Raw genomic sequence first — 9,143 nt, 5'->3', positions numbered from 1 at the left:
GTTGCAAAAACAAAACAAAATAAAAAACCAAAAAACACCCAACCTCAATCACCCCGACTGGTGAATTTCGAAGAAAGTAAATGCTTTTAAAAAAAGAAAAATCTAGAAGACCATGGACCTCCCAGAGAAACCTAAACCCATGAGAGTGGCATTTCAAAACTACCCATTTTCTACAACATCTTTTGTAGCTAAACCCCAGCCACCCTAGTCTCGGCACGCTCCCGGCCCCCGTCCCCGCCCCCCGCCCCCACCGCCACACGCGCTTGCAGGCTGAGGGAGGTTGGCGGCGGCGCGGCCGCTCAGGTGAGGGGCCACCCAGTCCCTTGGGACGCCGGCGGCCGGAGCCCATTCACTGCCTTCTCAGCAGCAGGGCGGCAGGGGATGGGCAGGGAGGGGAAGAGGCGGGGAGCCTGGGAGGAGTACGGGGGAGGGACGGGAGGACGCGAAGGAGAGCCGGGAGGGGCAGGAGCACCGCGCGGGGAGGGGCGCTGAGAGAGCGGAGAGGGCGAGAGCGGAGAGGGCGGGAGCGGCGGGGGCGCGCGCCGGCGCGGGGCCAGCCTCGCTTTGCCAGGGTCGCTGGCGGACGCGCGCCGCAGTCCGAGCCTCAGACGCGCGGGCGCGGGGGACAGCGAAGGGGCCGCCTGGCTGGAGCAGCCAGAGGGGACAGCTTCGTCGAGAACCGAGGACCTCAGCGGTCCAGGGTCCTGGGCGGTCGCTCCAGAGCAGAGCGGTGGGCGCAGTGCGAGAACGTGAGTAGCTCCCAGCGCGTCTGGCGGCGACACTGGGTCCTGCTCGGGGGTGACGGCCGGAGCCAGGGAGGACGCGCGAGGCTGCTGCGTTGTCACTGGGACACCGGCGCGGGGTTCAGCCGAGCGCTCACCGGGCTGGCAGCGCTGCGGGAGGGGCGAAGCGGATCTCCAACTCCCTTCTCCCCTGCAGGCCCCCGACACTGCCGCGGGCGCCTAGAGGGAGCAAAGGGACCCGCGCCCGGGTGAGGGCACAGCTGAAATCCAGCAGCGCCGGCACCCACCACCCACTCCGGTCTGTGGCCAACTTCTGCTCCGCGCCCGCACCCCACGCTTTCCGGGAAGCCCTGTCCGGAGCTTTTGCTTGTGGGCAGTTGGGCATTGAGAGCCTGAGGGCCCGGCACGGCGTATTCCCGGGCATGGACACGGAGGCGCGGGGCACGCCACATGCCGGCGGGGCGAGGAGCGCGGGGGCCGGGCCGGGAGCGCACCGGCGTCCGCCTGTTCCGGCCCCCGCGGACACATCTGGGCGTGGGCTTTGTTCGGAAGCGGCTACACCTGCGCCGACCGCCGAGTTCAGGGGGCGAGGCCGACTTCGCTTCTCTACTCTCGCTGCCTGGACAGGGCTCGGGGAATCGAGGCGAAACGGGAGAGACACGGAGAACAGAGGGGTGGGGGCGCTTTCGGGGGCTTTGTCGGCCTCACAGGTGCTGGTCCGGGGCGTCCCCGTGCCCCGCCCTGCCTCCGAGGGCTGGGACATGACGGGGCTGGCGCGCTGGGCTCGGGCTGCCTGGAAAGATCGCCTTCTCTACCCAGGCTCTTTGCGGTGGGATCTGGCATCCGCTCCGCCCGGGATGCAGTGTTGAGCCAGGAGTGATTACTCGCCCTGGAGCATCCATCTCGCAGCGAGCGCCATCTGCGCCGTGCGCCGCCCCCGGCCCCTCCACACTGCGCGGGTGGGCGCCGCCGCATCCTGGTCCTCGGCTCTTGGCCAGCTCAGCCACTCCCGGCCCGCATCTGCCAGAGTGCGGAGGGGGAAGGGGTGTCGCGGTAGGGTGAGCCAGGGAGTCGTCATTCTCCCAGAGCTGTGTCCTCAGGGCAGCAAGCGCTGCTGGAGGGCTCCCCGAGCTCGGGGGCTGGCGAACAGGCGGCTGCCTTCCTCCGGATCGCCTCCCCTCCCGCCCGGCTCCCGGCCCGCAGCCACCTCTTCGTCCCCTGTACGCTGGAGGGCGGCCCCTGCGCCGCGGGCACCGAGGGAGGGCGCTGAGAGTTGGCGTTTCTTTCGCACCCCGCCTCTCTCCTGCCCTTTTCTTCGCACCAGGGTCTCCAGTCCTTGGCTACCGCCGGCCCAGAACTGTCCAGAGAGGGAAACGTTCTTTTCCTCTCGTCGTCCCAGATGGTTAACGCTCAGAAGTGCGGGTCTAAGAGATTGAGCTTTTCCTTGCCCCAGGCTTTTGCGAGGGGAAATGGGACCAAGTGTAATGGGGCAGGGGGCATTGGTTCTGCACCAGAAGTTCCCCCTGGGGTGGTCCTGGAAAGGAACACAGTAACCGCTAAATACAAACCTAGGAGGCTGGGCCGCTTTATGGAACTGCATTATGCTAACCATGCCCTGCTGTTAAAATAATGTAATAATGGCAGTACTTGCAGAAGTACTGAAATGGAATTAGGCAACTGATACTTTCTACTTTAATGGTAATGATAGCCAACCGGTTTTGAAAGCTTTAGATTTATTGGGCGTTTCACATGTTACGTGTATCACCTCATTTAATTCTCACAACCGCATTTTAAAAATTAGGAAATTAAGGCTTAGAGAAGTCAAATAACTTTCCCAAAGCCACACAGCTAGGAAGTAGGGGAGTGGGATTGCTTTTGTCCTTGTGCTTTACAATCCGAGACTGAGAATGTGGACTTTGGGCAGCTTATCAATTCAGGGGAAACCTAAACTACTGCGCGTTCAAAACCAGGGAGATACATTACAAGCTCATCTAATTCTGAGCTCTGCAGAACTCACAGTAGCAGGCATTATTGTAATTCAGAGAATTGTATTGTGGAAAAGCCTTTTATTTCCATGTAACTCCTTTACGTATTCCTTTATTCCTGTTAACTTTTAAATATGTAGCTGTTAACACACAATCAAACCCATTATAGTCACTGGACTGTTCTTAGTAACCAAGGCCCTGCCATCTGTGATTACATAGATGTTTCTGGCATATCATAAAGTTTAATAAAACTTTTATTTTTAAAGAAAAGTTCCCCAGCCCCGAATGTTCTTTGTACACTGTTTTGACTACAAATGAGTTACTCCTCAAATTAGATGTTGAGTTTGAATAGGACCCTAGTATTCAATCTTAGGAAAACATTTCTATTCCCTAAATATATAGAAGCTTATGGGGGCATTTATGAAGATACTTCATGTTAACTAGCGGAAAGGGAGAATTTGAACCAAAGTGAAATCAGCTATTTCTGAAATAGCTTTTAGAATTATAATTAACTGATCAATTGGAAAAATTGATTTATTATGCATTCATAATCCTACTGACTGATAGTCTTATTTCAACCTTCTTTTTATCTTATTACAGGAAAGTTGCTAAACATTTCATATAATCCAGGAATTTTAGAGCTATTAGAGGACTCAGGCAACATTGTATCTAACTAATGAGTTTCAAAACAACTACAGTAGGACTCAGACTTGTAATGCAGGGCAGTGATGAGGTCTTTGGACTGAAGGCCATTGCCCTTACACCACATCATTTTTGTTAATGCTACAGTGATAGTGAATGGAAATCAAAACGTCTTTGGGAATGATACTTCCTGTGAGGCCAATACAACAATGATGGCAATAATCGCTAAGTATAAGTGCTTCAGAAATGTGAGGGGGCCCTGAGAACGTATACACCTGGGCTGTAGAAAATTTCAAGAAACATTTCAAATAATGCTTTCATGCAGGTGTAATTTTTCTTGTGTAACAGTTTGAATATAAATTGATCTACAGATTTATATTGTGTATGTACAAAGAAGCTATCGAATGGAACTCCACAGGAAACTCTTCTGGTAAAAAGGTTTCATTCATTCATTCATTCATTCCTTAATAAATATTTACTGAGAGCATGGCTTACTGCACTAGGCAGTGGGGATACAGCGGTGAGCAAAACAGAATTTCTGTTCTTGGAAAGATTAATTCTATCATCTAGCCACATACTCTACACACAGATTTTTTTTTTTCACATATCACAAATGCACGGCTGATGAACTTGCACAAACTGGACACACTTACTTAACTAGCACTCAGATCAAGAAACAGTATAATGAACGTCTGACAAAGCCCCCTTGTGGCCCCTCCCAGTCATTACTCACCCCAAAGAGTAATCACTGAGGGACTGAGGCTTTTACCTTACAGTCTCACCATAAATCAGCAGCTATTGGAATCTCATCTTCATTTTCAAAGAGCACCTACCATCTGAGAAGCTCGGTAACCCATAGCAAATGTAACTGGAATGTACAGCTTCTAACATGTTCTCTAGGAAGTTTTGTGCATTTGAATCAAAAGAATGCTTTAGGTCAGTCTTCAACTGTTGCGATGATTGGTGAAAGTGATTTGAAAATTTTTGAAAATTACTAAATGAATTTAGATGTTCTTCTCCCTTAAAATGTTATGCTTCCCTGCCTGAAGGAGCCCTTTCAGGAACCTTCCTGGCAGGTGAGGACAGAGTAGAGACCTAGATGCTAAGGGCAAAAATCCAGTGACTTATTTTATGTAAACATTTGACTGAGGCCGGGTACAGTGTCTTATGCCTGTAGTCCCAGCACTTTGGTAGGCCAAGGCAGGGGGATCATGAGGTCAAGAGACTGAGACCATCCTGGCCAACATGGTGAAACCCCATCTCTTCTAAAAATACAAAGATTAGCTGGGCGTGGTGGTACGTGCCTGTAGTCCCAGCTATTCGGGAGGCTGAGGCAGGAGAATTGCTTCAACCCAGGAGGCCGACGTTGCAGTAAGCCAAGATCGCACCACTGCACTCCAGCCTGACGACAGTGTGACATTCTGTTTCAAAACAAAACACACACAAAAAAACCAACCAAACAACAACAACAAAAAAAATTCATTTGACTGCCTTGGCAAATGAAAGGCTCCTTCTCTTTAAAACAGCCTCTATTGGCATCAAACGCTGAAGTTTCTTCCCCTCACACACAGCATTAATAAGATATCATTGACAAATAAAAGTTGTGTATATTTAATATGTACAACATGATATTCTGATATATGTATGCGTTGTGAAATGATTATCACAATCAAACTAATAAACACATCTATCACCTCACACAGTTGCATTTGTATATGTGTGGTGAGAACATCTCATCTCCCCTAACCCCTAGCAGTCACCATTCTACTCTCTGCTTCATCCGTTTGACTGAAGTTTCTAAGAATAGGAAGATGTACCAAAATGAACGATGAGTTTTTATTTTTCCTCTTAACATGTGAAGGAGAAGGCTACATGCGGAAGGAAATAGGGGAATGGCTCTGCCTTTCAGCTTTAACAACTATAAATCCTTCATTATCAGGTTGTCTTTAAATGGGGCAGCAAATGCAATATGTTTATTTAAAATATGTTTTTGTGAAGTTACTTTTTTACTGTGGTAAAATATATATGACATAAAATATGCCATTAAACTATTTCCAAGTGTATACTTCAGTGGCATTAAATACTTCACATTGTGTGCCGCCATCACCACTATACCTCTCCAGAATGGGTTTTGCCTTCCCAAATTAATACTCAGTATCCATTAAACAATAGTTCATAACCCCTCAGCCCCCAGCCCCTGGCAACCAACATCCTGCTTCTAGTCTATGAATTTGACCACCCTAAGTACCTCACATGAGTAGAATCATGCAGTATTTATTTGTCTTTCTGTAACTGGTTTATTTCACTTACCATAGTGCCTTCAAGGTTGATCCATGTGTCAGAATTTCCTTCTTTTGTAATGCTAAATAATATTTCATTGTATGTTCATCCATTCATATGTCGTATACACTTGGGTTACTTTCACCATTTGGCCATTGCAAATGATGCTGCTATAAACATGGATGTACAAATATCTGTTGAGTCACTGCTCTCAATTTTTTTGGTGTATACCCAGAAATGAGACTACTAGATCATATGGTAGGTTTTTTTTTTTTTTGAGAAATTGTCATACTCTTTCCATGGTAACTGTATCATTTTACATTTCTGTCAACAATGCACACGGTTTCCAATTTCTCCACATTTTCTCCAACGCTTGTTATTTTCCATTTTCTTAATAATAGCCATCCTAATGGGTGCGAAGTTCTTTCTTTTTTTTTTTTTTGAGATGGAGTCTCATTCTGTTGCCCAGGCTGAAGTGCAATGGTGTGATCTTGGCTCACTACAACCTCCGCCTCCTGGGTTCCAAGTGATTCACCTGCCTCAGCCTCCCGAGTAGCTGGGATTATAGGCATCCACCACCACACCCAATTAATTTTTGTATTTTTAGTAGACACAGGGTTTCACTGTCAAACTCCTGACATCAGGTGATTCACACGCCTTGGCCTCCCAAAGTGCTGGGATTATAGGCATGAGTTCCATGCCCCGCCACTGTTACCTTTCAAAGCTATAAATTAATATCTGTATATTCTGAACAAGTCATTCACAGCATTTCTAATTTATTGGTTTAACATTTATTAGTATGGAGGTGTATGGTTTTCAACAAGTATTAATTGATTATATACTTTGTGCAAAGCATGAAATAGATGTTGTGGAGCATATGTGTTGTAGTCCAAGTCTAGGGTAAGCCAGCATTGGTGGCATACGTTCGTATTATTCTTCTAAAATGTTGAATCAGAGTACCTATGTCTGTAAAGAACGTGTGTGAAATGATTTTGCTATGAGGGTAAGTTAAGTAAATATGCTTTTTTTTTTTTACTGCCAAAAAATGGCATTATTATTTTAATCTAGAACAAGAGGAAATTTGCCCCATATCTGAAAACAGAAAGAAATATTCTTATGCTGAATGTTTAGGGATATGCTGGCATTGGAAATTACAGTTCCACATTGGCTATTTCTCCCCTCCATTGAATCTTCAAAGATGACAGCATAAACCTTCACCACCCAATTATAATTGCTTAGGTGAGCTAATAAAAAAGATGTGGTGTCAACTTAATTGACCTATTTTGCTGGCCTACAAGATTGGAATTTCAAATTAGAAAAAGGCAATTTTTAACAGTCTGATGGAGGGTTTCCCCCAAGTGACTAAGAAGCTAGTGAAGATTAAAAAAAAAAAAAAAATGCCAGTGGTAAAGGGAACAAATTTACAACCACTAATGCTCCTGTACTGCACATACTGTCCGAATGGCATATTCAGTTTGAACACAGGAACGACGAATCTTACTTCTATTATGTGCTCCCTGATTGTCTTCCATATTGCCCTGGACTAAAACATTGTTTAATTCACATGAGAATGAAAATGACAGGTACTATCAGGCAAAAATAATCCTTTTGAAATTTTTCTCATTAAACAATGGTGGGAGGGGCTGGAAACTATTTGAATATATATACACACATACATATATATTTACATTTTATTATGTGCGTAGTGCATTGGTTCAAAACTCACTGTAACCAGGAAAAAAAAATCTATTCCTAGGGCAATCTGAGGGAATCCTGTGGGAGGTCTTCCACTGGGTAATATGCAATGAATTTGATTTATCTTTCTCAAGTGGGCTGAGAGCATTCAAAAAATTCAGTATGAGTATTCAGCATGTAGTGATCTTTTCTCCAAATTTCAGCTTTAAAGCTAATTTCATGCCACTGTTAGATGTCCTTGGCGTTTGAATGGCATGATTTACAGCATGCATTTTTGATGAACATTTATGGACTCATATTCAATACCACTGACAGATTCTCTCTCTGGGGAAAGGGGAAGCACTAATCTTCCATTCATTACGCCTCAAGGTAAGAATGGCCTGTCCAAAGAGTTTCGTCCTGGAGTTTTTTGGTTCTCTGAGGAGGGATGGCTTGCGAGCGAGTCCACTGCTGCCTTCCAAAACCTGGTGCGCCTTTTCAGTCCCTTACCTCAATAGAGAGCTGAAAGGACAAAAGTGAACAAAGGAGGCCTGTTTTGCCTGCCCCACTTGCTGGGCTGTTGTCTTGGCCCTTTTCAGTGAAGGGAGGGGGGAGCTGGGTCAAAGTTGAAGAACACTGAAAAGGAATTCAAGCTTCATGTCGAAATTTGAATTATAGCTCCAGTTTGAGTGCCGAGTAGATTAGTTTGAATTGAAATTTTTGAATCTGTGGAAGCTTAAGTGACAGATGGTGTTGGAACAACCCACACAGAGCTGGATGGCACACCCGAAATGTTGAGTGCCCAAGTAAGGCACTCAGTAAACATCTAGTTAACTGACAAAACTTTTTAAAACTGTAGGAAGTGCAGTTTGCTGCTGTACGCCACATTAAGACATTGGGCTGTGTGAATTAAGGAGAGGCCCCTGTGTCTGGCGCTCACTCAGATGCACTTGTCCCTCCTAATTGCATTGCAAATATTCTTCTGACTGTTCTGCAGCTTTCCCTCTATTATCTAGTTGAATAAATACAGAAATGCCCAACCAGCTTCCCTTGTAAAATTGCATCACAGTGTTTTGGTGTTGTCCACAGATTGTTTTGATGTGTGACAAGATACATCTGTCCTAAATATTGTCTAACCAGTGTTTTTTTTTTCCCAGATAAGTATATTTATGAAGTGTGATTTTGGCTTTCTGCTCCCAGTGGGAGTCCATCACTGTTATATTTGCCGTTGAAGTTTTTAATAAGGCACATGGTTTTCCATTCATTTTGGTAGACAGCATCTGATTCAAAACGTTTCAGTGGGAAACGTTTTCTAGTGTGTGCATCTCTAGAATAATAAAAGCAGCTACTAGGAGGTAGAGGGTACTAGAATCTATTATAATAAGTGAAATAGAAGAAGGCAATTTTAGATAATTTGAAAATCTTCCTTGTATTATGTAAAACTACAATTGGAAATGGAAAAATTATACTACTTGAAAACTGAAAAATGGAAAGTTGAAACATTACCAAATTTTGCTTTGGCACCTTTGACCATTTAAATGACTCGATGACGTAGTCTTCTCTTCTGATGTTAGTAACATGATGTCTAAAAGCCATTTTTTAAATGTATATTTAGTACATTCAAATGAATATTTCCAGTTTTAGGGAAATAACACTGACATGGCAATATTTGAACAGTTAGTAACATAGAAATTCAGACATAATAAATGCTATAATGTAACCAATACCTAATTAAGAATGATTATATTGACTTACATGTCAAGTTGTGCTTTACATGAATCGCGATATATAACTTGTGTATATGTCATGAATTTTAAGA

The 9,143-nt window shown here is 45.3% G+C and overlaps 1 protein-coding gene across 46 annotated transcripts in view; it reads left to right on the top strand.

The window, feature by feature from the left end:
* The first annotated feature begins 283 nt into the window (after positions 1-283).
* Positions 284-9,143, top strand: part of NRCAM (neuronal cell adhesion molecule) — a 315,528-nt gene continuing 306,668 nt past the window's right edge. For 15 of the 46 annotated variants that reach the window (XM_017546846.2, XM_037745126.1, XM_017546851.2 and 12 more), the window contains exon 1: positions 559-749. The gene's annotated coding sequence lies outside the window, so the exon portion shown is untranslated. Of the gene's footprint in view, positions 304-544; positions 750-9,143 lie in introns of those variants that run through there. The other 31 variants (XM_037745136.1, XM_017546872.2, XM_037745134.1 and 28 more) reach the window with 6 other exon arrangements.

The sequence above is a fragment of the Cebus imitator genome, unplaced genomic scaffold (genome assembly GCF_001604975.1).
Source record: "Cebus imitator isolate Cc_AM_T3 unplaced genomic scaffold, Cebus_imitator-1.0 Scaffold192, whole genome shotgun sequence".
Lineage (NCBI taxonomy): Eukaryota > Metazoa > Chordata > Mammalia > Primates > Cebidae > Cebus > Cebus imitator.
Note: the sequence above shows the minus strand (reverse complement) of the source record. Positions and strands in the feature narration are given on the sequence as shown.